The sequence below is a fragment of the Eucalyptus grandis genome, chromosome 3, assembly GCF_016545825.1.
Source record: "Eucalyptus grandis isolate ANBG69807.140 chromosome 3, ASM1654582v1, whole genome shotgun sequence".
Lineage (NCBI taxonomy): Eukaryota > Viridiplantae > Streptophyta > Magnoliopsida > Myrtales > Myrtaceae > Eucalyptus > Eucalyptus grandis.
In genome coordinates, this window is record NC_052614.1 from 26,716,661 (window position 1) to 26,729,067 (window position 12,407).

Sequence of the window (12,407 nt, forward strand, 5' to 3'; positions counted from 1 at the left end):
TGCTAGGCTATCAAATCCCCACCTTTCCAAATTATATCAAATCAATTCCAAAAATAGATTCCCTAAAATTAAATCATTCTAATTACCTTTGGCCCTTCCTAGCCTTTAAGTATTTATAGCATTGCAATTAAGATTATTTTCTAGAAGACCCAAATTTTTCAGAGGACGGTTCCACCGGCATTACTGAAGAGAGCTATAGAGCACGATCCGGTTGGTGAAGGTCGAAGGCCAAGGATTTTGAGGAGTTTTAGGTCCGCACATGAATGTTTTTCATGACACAAAGTCAAGTCTCTTGAGCCAATCCTAGTCCCAATTTTCGGAATAAAATTCATAGATTCATAAATTTAGAGAAAAATTAGAAATTAGATTTTGAGTAGTTTTACTAAATTTAAGTGGTAATTCTAGTTTAGAATAAATTTAGCATAAAAAATTAAGAAAACATTTTCCTGAAAATTGGATTCAAATTAAATAAAGTCTTAGGCATTACTCTAAATAATTCTAGGTTAGTGTTTGGAACAATGTGGTGAATGTTTTAGGCTTTATTCTTTTCACGAAAAAATGAATTTGTGTGAAAAATATTTTCTCAAAAATTGATCGCTCGTTTTGCTTACATAAATAAATGAACAAAAATTATTTTTATCATCCACGAATATGTATAAATATAGATTGTAGTCAATGATGAAGATATTCTAAATTGCGTAATTATTGTAAGCGATATAAGGGATTGATTTGAGAAAAATGTTTTCTGAGAAGTATGCTTTTACTATGATAAATTTAATTATCTCATTGCTGGCCAAAAAAGAAATACATAAATGAGAAGTGGAAGACAATTTAGAAATTGATGCTTCTGCAGCAAGAAAGAACATCACGATGGTAGACACTTTGCATTGGCCAGGTAAAGTATTGCCTCGACCAAAATCTTGATACGCAAAGGAAAGAGAACTAGATCTGACCGTTCCAATTAACTACAAATAACAGACGTAAAGGAAAAATTGCATTCAAACCAATAACTGCCTAAATCCAAGGAGCAGCAGCGCATCTAACTTCAAACAATTATCAACTCAGCCCCACAGAAGACGCAACAAATCACCAACTGTCAAACCCAGTAAAATTTTCAAGCTGTAAAAGAAGTCTAGAAGGTTGCCATAATGTCAATCCATCATTTGTCCTGAAGACAAAGGCTTCGAGATCAACCAAACAGTGCAAGATAGATTATTAGTCCTCCAAAAAGCCCAAATGTCATATTCGATGTGACCAACTGACCAGTTGCATTGTACTCATTGTCCTCAGACAACATCCTCAGACAAAATGATCGCTTCAAGAAGATATAAGCCATTGCCAATTCATGGAATAGTGTACCAGAATCAGCTCATTATACAATTGAACTTGATAAGATCAATCAATGATCTAGAGGAGGGCAAACCCTAACAATGCCCACGACATGGCGAGAGTCCCGAGAGAGGCAAGGCGTGACCCTCAGAAAATAACATAGCATAAACCAAATCAGACCAATTTTTACAATCAATCTAGAGAAAGAAAGTAAGAAAAAATGATCAAAAGTGTGTTCGGGAACAATGTCTCCTCTGAAACGTACTTCACAGAGGCTGTCAACTGAGAGAGGAACGGAGGCACAATCATATATGCACGATGAGACTGATGGATGAGGACATGAGGGAGGGACTAGGAAGGAGACACCCCCTTTCAAACTTCAATGAAAAGAAGACAAAGCGGAATTGGATTGGATGGTAATCTGTTGTGGTGCATACACCTCGCAAAGAAAGAACCATCAAAGATTAAACATCAACCAAACACTGAATTCAAAGGAATGAGAATCAGCTTTCACATTAATCGGAAAATTATGGGACTGAAAGAACAAATTTCATTCAAACGGATAATTGCCTCGTGAAACCATAGAGCTTATCCAATTTCAAGCAATCATCGGCTCGCAGCGAGATCACCACTTGTCAAGTACGGCAAGACTCCAACTGTGAGAGAATCATGACTAGAAGATAAACATCTCCCAGAGATAAAAAACTGAAGAACCAATGTCCATCAACACCAGTAATTTTCAGTCTATTGCCCGGTCTTAGATGTGACCAAACACTAGATCATCATCTCAACCCTAAAAAGACAGCAAAAGGATCATCGGTCCTTCAAAAAGCCCAAACACCTAGTTCTATGGAACACCTTTGACCGGGGTCATTGTATTCATGGTCCTTGACATCCTCAGACAAAAAGTTCGCTCCAAGGGGAAAGAAGCCACTGCAGATTCACCAACTAACAAAATCCAGAAGCAGCTCATGGATTGTATGGAAAGTCAGTCAATGGATCGATAAAGGATTGGAGGAGGAGATAAATTAAGCACTTCCCATTGCAAAATCCTCAGTCTCAACAACCATCTTCACCAAATTGAATTCACCATTATCTTAGACGATGAAAGGTAGCAGAGATCTGTCAATCAATGGCTAGGGTCCTTCAAAATTTCATTTTTATTCACCCCCTCTAAAACTTTTGTTCATAAGGGGAAAGAACACTCGAAAATGAGAACCTGATGCATCAAGTGGTGAGATATGCAGTTGGAAGTCCAATCAGGAGTCTTACAGAATAATGGGGAGAGAAACAAGCTTGAACTTGTGTGGACCTTTCAGACAAGAAAGAACTCGAAAGAAGAGCTTCCCTATGAATTGATGCTTATGCAGCCAGGACAAACCAATGCGGTCACGAGACCATATCGAAATTGACAGGGTAAACTATTGCCTCAACCAAACTCTGACCTACGTAAGGAAAGAGAACATATCTAATTGTTCCACCTTAACTAGAAGATAACAGAAGTGGAAGACAAATTAGGAATTGATGCGTATGCATATGCAGCAAGAAAGAACATCACTGATCCAAGACACTCCATCTCGAACTTGGCCCCGTAAAGTATTGCCACGACTGAACTCTCATCTAAGAAGGGAAGAAAACTAGATCTGATCTTTCAGATTAACCAGAAGATAATAGAAGTGAAGGACATGTTTCATTCAAACCGAAGCGCCTCGTGAAACCAAAGAGCTTATCCAATTTCAGACAATCATCGAGATCACGGCAAATCACCACTAGTCAAGTCGGCAAGACTCCAACCGAGTGAATCGGGACCGAGACAATAATAAACTCCCGGGATCAAAAAACTGAAGAACAAATTCCCATCAAACCTAGTAAATTTCAGTCTATCACAGGTCTTAGACATGATCAAAGACTACTAATTCATCATCTCAACCCCCCAAAAAAAAAAAAAAAACAAAGAAAGACAGCAAAAGGATCACCGATCCTCCAAAAACCAAAAATCCAAGACATAGCCTTCGTAGTATTCATCGTCCTTGACATCCTCACAACGCAGTTTCACTCTAAGGGGAAAGAAACCCTTTGTGAATTCACCGGATAATGGAAAGGTTGAACAGTCATTATATCAATAAAGGGTCAAAGGAAGAGCTAAATCAAACACTTCCCATAACGACATCCTCAGACATCAAGAGACTATGATCTAAGAGGAAAGAAGCCACACTGCCAATTCACCAAACAACAAGAATCCAGCATATTCTGCGAAAACAGCAACACAAAGTTCGATCAATCAGTCGAATCACTAAGTGATCAAAGGACGAGGCATAAACCAAAGAATTCCGATGACCAATAGGCGCGCAACAGGGAAAAACATCACTGATCATAGACACTCCACATCAAACTTGGCCACGTAAAGTATTGCCTCAACCAAACTCTGATCTGCAAAAGCAAGAGAACTAGATCTGATCTTTGGGATGCACTAGAAAATAACAGAAGTGAAGGTCAAGTTTCATTGAAACCAATAACTGCCTAAAATCCAAGAAGCAAGAGCTCATCCAATTCCAAACAATTATCAACTCAGCCCCTTCAGGGAAATCGTGTGAAAATGACCATTTTTTTGTACCAAAAGAAAACACAGAAATCGTGTGAAAAAAAGGGGAAGCAAACCAGGTAATACCTGGAGCCAGTTCCATGATAGGGAAGATGAGCATGATGCATACATCTTACATATGATACTTCCATGATTTACCAGTGATCCAATTAGTGAATGTAGCATACAGATAAGAATGAAGAGAAACGAGCTAGAACTTGTGTGGACCTTTCCAGACAAGAAAGAACTCTGACAGAAGAGCTTGTCCTATGAATTGATGCTTATGCAGCAGGAAAGGGCCATCACTGATCAGACACTCCATGTCGAAATTGACGTGGTAAAGTATAGCCTCGACCAAATTATGACCTACGAAGGAAAGAGAACATCTTATCGTTCCACTTCAACTAAATGATAACTGCAGCGGAAGACAAATTAGAAATTGATGCTCATGTGGCAAGAAAGAACATCACTGATCGTAGACACTCCATATCGAACTTGGCTACGTAAGGTATTGCCCTGACCAAACTCTGATCTGCAAAGGGAAGAGAAATAGATATGAACTTTCAGATTAACTAAGAAATGATGGAAGTAAAGGAGAAGATTCACTCAAACCAATGACTGCCCAAAATTTGAGAAGCGAAGCTCATCCAATTTCAAACAATTATCAACTAAGCCCACGAAAACGCAACAGATCACCAGCTGTCAAATCCAGTAAAACTTTCAAGCTGTAATGGAAGCCTAGAAGGTTGTCAAATTTCAGCCCATCATTTGTATTTAAGACAAAGGCTTCTAGATCACCAACCCAAAAAGCCCAAATGTCGAATTGTATGTAACCAACTGATCTGCTGTGCTGTATTTGTTGTCCTCAGACAACATCCTCAACCAAAAGGATTTCTCCAAGAAGAAAGAAACCACTGCCAATTCAATGAATACCAGAATCATCTCAAAATACAATTGAACTTGGAGTTATCAATCAATGACGAATCAATCACCAATTCAAGGAGCAAAACCTAAAGTAAGCACTTCCCATAGCAACATCCTCAGACAATAGAGATATGATTCAAGAGGAAAGAAGCCACACTGCCAATTCGCCGACTAACAAAAATCCAGAATAAGCTGGCAAAACAATCAAGGAAAGATTGACTGAGGACGAGGCTGTAAACCAAATAATTCCGGTAACCAGAGGAATTGTAGGCTGGGCAGCAAAAGCAATGGGCAGACAAAGGTGGGGGGCGAGCAGAACCAGGAAAGCGTGAGAAGACCTATCCTGCAAAGGGAAATATGCAGGCTTTTAAGGTAACAAATAAGTAGAGCAGATTAAAGAACCTGGATAGCCAGCAACACTAACGCCAAAGTAATCCCCATATTTGGCTCTGATGTGTTTCACCTGCATTGATAACCAAGCAGATCCAGAACAAAAACAATAAGCACAAATAAAGAGTAAATATGGGGGCAGTTACCGCTGCCAATCCGGTTTGTTTCTAAATCGAAGTTCGTAAAGAGCAATACAGAACCACATACAAAACATGCTATGCAAAAGCATTAATTGTTACATATGATTTGTTGCTTCTCCAATTCAAAAAGACCCTCTTTTATCATGAGAAATGGTTTATTTTGTATACAGATAGTGTACACCAAACTAGTGAATGGCTAGGATATCTAGCATTTCTCTTTTCTAGGTTTTAAACACCTAGGGGTGAAAATTTAGGGCCTTACATGGATAAATGAAGCTGTCAATCATTGAGACAGAATTCAAAACAAACTTTGAGTGAAGAACAATTAGTAAAGTTTTGACAAGAGATAAATGTTACCGCAGTGAAAAACAAATATTTTTTTGGAAAAGAACCTATCCTGTAAGTTTCAAATAACATAGAAAAACAAGGGAAATAAGTACTGCCAAAAAAACAAATCAGCATAAGAAAGCTGATATAACATATTGACACAAAATTCAAGTAGACACACACACCAAGCCAAAACAGTTGCATATGCAAGAAATCTATATTGCCAATTGAACGTGTGACCTAGTACATTGAAAGGAAAAAGAGTAACAAATAACATGCAGAATAGTTCCATCAAGGAAAAAGTCTTTGCGTTAACCTATTGATAACCTATTATAGAAAGAGAAACTGAACGATGATCATCTTGCCTTAATAAAAAAAAATAAGAAAAAAAATAGATTCAATTCTATTATAGTCATTTACTGTCAAGAATCCAATAAATGAGAGCTTCTACAATCTCCAACAAAACCTGGTCTCCACAATTCAGCCTCTTAGCTTTGCAAAATAAGGCAAGGGATCAGCACTTCTCAAGGTCAGCAAACCTTCAACCTAAAGCAATTAGAACTAGACGATTATCATCTCGATTCTTGCCACTACCCAAAGATAATGAATGAAAGAATGAATTTTGAAAAAGAAACATAAGTGTCCATGCAGGAAATTATTAAAAGTTGCAGTTCATCACCCAGTACTCCCAGTCCATCAACTCAACATTACACCATAAAGGAATCGTCAGTCCCAAAAAATAGCTCAAACATTTTATTGTATGCAACAATTGACCAAACCGATCACATCTACAGTTCCTTACATGACGTATACATCTTACATATGCTATCTCCATGATTTATTAGAGATCCACTTAGTGATCGCAGAACACAGATAAGCGAAAGGAGATGAGCTTAACTTGTGTGGACCTTTCCAGACAAGAAAGAACTCTGAAAGAACAGCTTGTCCTTTAAATTGATGCTTATGCAAAGAGAAAGAACCATTACTGATCCAAGATACTCCATATTGAACTCGATGAGGTAAACTATTGCCTTTGACCAAACTCTGACCTGCAAAGGAAAGAGAACATCTCATCGTTCCACCTGAACTAGAAGAAGACGGAAGTGGAAGAAAAGTTAGGAATTGATGCTTAAGCGGCAAGGAAGGATATTACTGATCATAGAGACTCCATATGGAACTTGGCCATGTGAAGTATTGCCCCGACTAAACGCTGATCTTCGGAAGGAAGAGAACTAGATCTGATCTTTGGGATTAACTAGAAAATAGCACAAGGGAAGGACAAGTTCCGTTCAATCCAATAACTGCCTAAAATCCAAGAAATGGAAGCTCATCCAATATCAAATAATTATCAACTCAGCCCCACAGAGAACGCGGCAGATCACCAGCTGTCAAAATGTCAGTCCATCGCTCATCCTAAAGACAAAGACTCCTACATCATTAGCTCAACTGAACGATTGCAAGATTAGATCATTGGTCCTCTAAAAGCCCCAATGTCTTGTTCTATGTAACCAAGCGACCGGTAGCATTGTGCTCATGGTCCTCAGAAGAACATGATCACTCCAGGAAGGAAGAAGCCACTGCCAATTCACGGAATAGTGAATACCAGAATCAGCTCATAATACGATTAAACGGAAAGATCGATGGATGATGAAACAATCACCAATCAGAGGAGTGCAAACCCAACGATATGCATAACATGGCAGACTCCCAGAGAGGCGAGAATAACCTTCAGAAAATTAGCATGCAAATCAGCCAAATTAACAATTAATCAAGAAACAAAAAGAAAAGAAGGATCAAGAGCATTTTGGGTATGATGTCTCCTCCTAAGAGTTCTTCACAGAGGCTGTCAACTGAGAAAGGAATGCATGCACAATCATAGACGCAAGATGAGGCGAAGGATAAGGACACAATGGAGGGATATTTCTAGGAAGGGGACACGGGCAAGTGGATTTGGATTGGATAGTGATTTGTTGTGGCACGTACACCCTGCAATGAAAGAACCATCACAGATCATATGTTGGCCAAACTCCACCCCTCCAAAGGAATGAGAATCGGTTTTCGCATCAATCGGAAAATTATGGGACTAGAGTACAAATTTCATTCAAACCAATAACTGCCTTGAGAGACAATAGAGCTTATCCACCCTCGGACAATCATCTGCTCGCAGCAAAGCACCCCTGTCGAATCTGGCAAGACTCCAACCTGTGAGCGGATCAATACTAGAAGACAATCAAGTCCCAAAGATAAAAAGACCGAAGAACAAATTTCAATCAAAACCAGTAAATTACAGCATATCGCCTGAAAGACTACTTTCATCATCTCAACCAAAAAAGACAGCAAAAGATCATCAGCCTCCAAAAAGCCCAAACACCTAGTTTTATGAAACAAACTGACCAGTGTCGTTCTTGACATCCTCAAACAAACAGTTTCGCTCCAAGGGGAAGAAGCCACTGTGAATACACCAAATAACAAAATCCAAAAGCCACTCGTGAAATAATAAAACAGAAAGATCGATGGATGGATGGATCAATTAAGGATCATAGGAAAAGCTAAACCGAACACCCATAACGACATCCTCAGACATCAAGATATATGATCCAAGAGGAAAGAAGCCACTGTGAATTCACCGAATAACAAAAAGAGCCACCACTGATCACAGGCACTCCATATTGAAATTCATGAGGTAAAGTATTACCTCAACCAAACTCTGACCTGCGAAGGAAAGAGAACACCTGATCGTTCCACCTTAACTAGAAGATAATAGAAGTGGAAGACAAATTAGGAATGGATGCGTATGCACCAACAAAGAACATAACTGATACCAAACACTCCATACTGAACTTGGCCACGTAAATTATTGCCTCCACCATTAAAGCATGGAGAGTAAGGACATCAAAAGAACCAAAATCCAAGAAGTGGGAGCTTATCCAATTTCCAACAAAGCCCAGACACTGCAATTCATCAACTCAGCCACACAGAAAAGGCGATAGATCAACACATCCAGTATTTGGCAAAACACCTATGCAGCAGGAGTTTATCCAAATTTCAGTTCTTCACCCTGTCCTGAAGATGATCAAGGACACTGCCCATCCACCAACCCAACCAAAGATAGATGTGAAGAGAACGTTGAACTCAAAAAGCTCAGTTAATCTACGTAATAATTGACCAACCTCATCGTATGTACCTTTCCTTAGACAACACCCTCAATCAAAGAGATCACTCAGTGAGAAAATAAGCTACTACCAATCCACTGGATTATAAAAATCTAGAAACAGCTGGTTAAACAACAGAATAGGAATCACCTGATAAATGAAAAAGTACACCAAAGGTTCTGCACCAAAAGAAAACACATCAATCATGTGAATGAAATCCCTGTGTATTGTGTGAAGCTAGAGTTCAGGGGGAAAAAAACAAGACAAATAACGTACAATATCTACACGATTTACCAGCAATTGATCTTGGAATCGCAGCATGCATTAAAAGAATGAAGAGAAGAACAAACCAGAACTTAACGGCCTTCAAGCTTTCCAGACTCACTGGCAATCCCTACAATGGAGGATAGTCAATGATTATTTATCTTCCAAATACAAGAAATGCCAGTAAAATCCCAAATGAAAGAAGATCTTGATAAATGAAATAAAGATTATGGAGCTAGAAAGATTCATCATAGATTGAAGACAGTCCACATTGAACCAGAAGAGGTTTGCATCAAAGGAAAGAGCGAGGACATCAAACCTCACTAGTTCTCACACACCCTATCGTAAAAGCATGGCCAAAATATTGATTGATTAGGGACTAATCCATATAAATATACATGGAGCGTGACAACATCAAAAGAACCAAAAATCCAAGTGGGAGCTTATCCAATTTCCAACAAAGCCCAAACACCAATATTCATCAAAACCAACATAGAAAAGGTGATGTATCATCACTTCTAAAATCTGGCAAAACACCATGTGCATACACAGCAGAAATTTATTGAAATTTCAGTTCTTCACCCGGCCCTGAAGATCATCAAGGACAATGCCCATCCACCAACCCAGCCAAAGATAGATGTGAATAGATTGTCAAACACAAGAAAAGTTCAGTTATTCTGAGTAATAATTGACCAACCTCATCATACGTACCATTCCTTAAATAACATCCTCAATCAAAGAGATTGCTTCATGAAAAAAAGCTACTACCAATCCACCGGTTTATGAAAATCCAAAAACAGCTTGTAAAACAACAGAAAGATGGATCAATCCATCAATCAGATCAAAGAAGGAGCGTAAACACTAATAATGTCCGTGATAACTCCTCAACAACCATCTAAAGCATAGAAATCACCTGATAAATGAAAAAGTTCCAAAGGTTTCATACCAAAAGAAAACACATCAATCATATAGAATGAAAGCCATGGTATAATCTGAAGCTAGCATTTTTTGGGGAAGCAAGACGAATGGCAGCCAATATCTGCATGATTCACCAGCAATCAATATCTGCATGATTTACCAGCAATCAATTCTATGATTGTAGCGTATGCATTTTAAGAATGAAGAGAAACAAGCCAGAACTTAGTGGACCTCAAGCTTTCCAGACTCACAAATGATCCCTAAAACAGAGGATAGTCAATGATTATTCATCTTTCCCAATAGAATCTCTAAAGAAAGAAGATCTTGTTAAATGAAATAAAAATTATGGAGCTCGAAAGAACCATCACAGATTGAAGGAAGTTCACATCGAACCACAAGAGGTTTGCATCAAATGAAAGAGAACATGGCCCAATCATCTAACCATAACCCAGAAAAAAAAACAGAAGCAGAGAGCAAACTTCATTCGAATCAATGACTGCCTAGAATCCACTAAGTAATTGCTTGTCCAGTTTTGAACAATCATCAACTCAGCCCGCAGAAGAACGCAATAGGTCGCCATTTCTCAAACCCAGCAAAACTTCAACCTGTAGAAGAATTAGAAATTGACAATAATTATCTCATTTCTCCCTGAAGATAATCAACTAAAGACAAACCTAAATCAAAATTATGAAAAGCCTATAAATTTTCGAAGTTTAAGTACTGCCAGAAATCCACGAAGCTGCTGATTGTCCAATTTTAAACAATCATGAACTCAGCCCCACAGAAGAAAGCACTTCTCAAAGCCCGGCAAAACTTAAACCTTTAAATGAATTAGAATTTGACGATACATCTCACTGCTCCCTGAATAAAATCAACCAAAGAAAAACTTTATTTAAAACTGCAAAAAAGCCTAGAAAGCTTAATAATTAGTCCATCGCCCATGCTGAAGATGTGAACAAAAATACTTCAGAACTCAAACAAAGACTGCATAATAGATCATCACTCCTCCAAGAAGCCCAAACACCTTATATCATGCAAACTGACCATCTTCTATGTATTTATCCTCATTAGATGACATGCTCCGATGGAGAGATCGCCCTCTGAGGAAAGATGCAACTGCCAATCCACCGCGAAATACAGAATCATCTTGTTAAACAATTTAATGGAAAGATAAATCTATTGATGAGCCATCCACAACCTCACCTTATAAGTGAAAACACTACATATTATAACCTTTGGAAAAGTTTTGGCAAAAGGAAAATGTTACCACAAAAGAAAAAAAGAAGTGTGAAAAACATATATGTTTTTGGAAAAGAACCTATCCTGAAAGTACCAAATAACATAGGGAAAAAGAGCAATAAGTAACACCTAAATAATAACTCAGCATAAGAAATTACTATCTAGATGACATCAATCTATCTAATATAAACTCAAAGTAAACCTAGGAGAAATTCTTCAAATAAACCAATTTAACATAGACACAAACTTCAAGCAGACATACACACCAAGTCAACAGAAATGCATATGCAAGAAACGTATTTCCAAATGAGTGTGCAACAAAGTAAGTTGAAAAGGAAAAAGTGATAAATAAGATGCAGAATAATTCCATTAAGGAAAAGGTCTTTGCTTTAGCCAATTTCTGACCATAAAAGAAAGAGAATTTAATGGTGATTTCCTTGCTTTTTATGGGGTCAACACTAATGGATGCAATAAATAAAAGCTTATCCCATTTCAATCAAAACCTGGTCTCCACAATTCATCCTCCCAGCCTTACAAAAAAGGCAAAGGATCAGCACTTCTCAAATTCAGCAAACCTTCAACCTAAAGCAACTAGGAATAGACGATTATCATCTCAATTCTTGCTACTAACCAAAGATAATTAATGAAAGAATGAATTTTAAAAAACAAACGTTAGTGTCCATGCAGGAAATTATTAGAAGTTTTAGTTCAACACCCAGTACCCTAGTTCCACCAACCCAATAATATACTACCAAGGAATCGTTAGTCCCAAGAAAAGCTCGAACGCTTCATTCTTTGGAAGGAAGAGAACTAGATCTGATCCTTGGGATTAACTAGAAAATAGCAGAAGAAGCTCGTCCAATATCAAATAATTACCAAGTCAGCCCCACAGAGAATGCAATAGATCACCAGCTGTCTAATCTAGTAAAACTTTTGTCTAATCCTATAAAACTTTCAACCTGTAAAAGAAGCCTAGAAGGTTGTCAAAATTTCAGTCCATCGCTCATCCTAAAGACAAAGACTACTACATCATCTGCTCAACTGCACAGTGCAAGATTAGATCATTGGTCCTCTAAAAAGCCCCAATGTCTTGTTCTATGTAACCAACTGACCAGTAGCATTGTGCTCATGGTCCTCAGACAA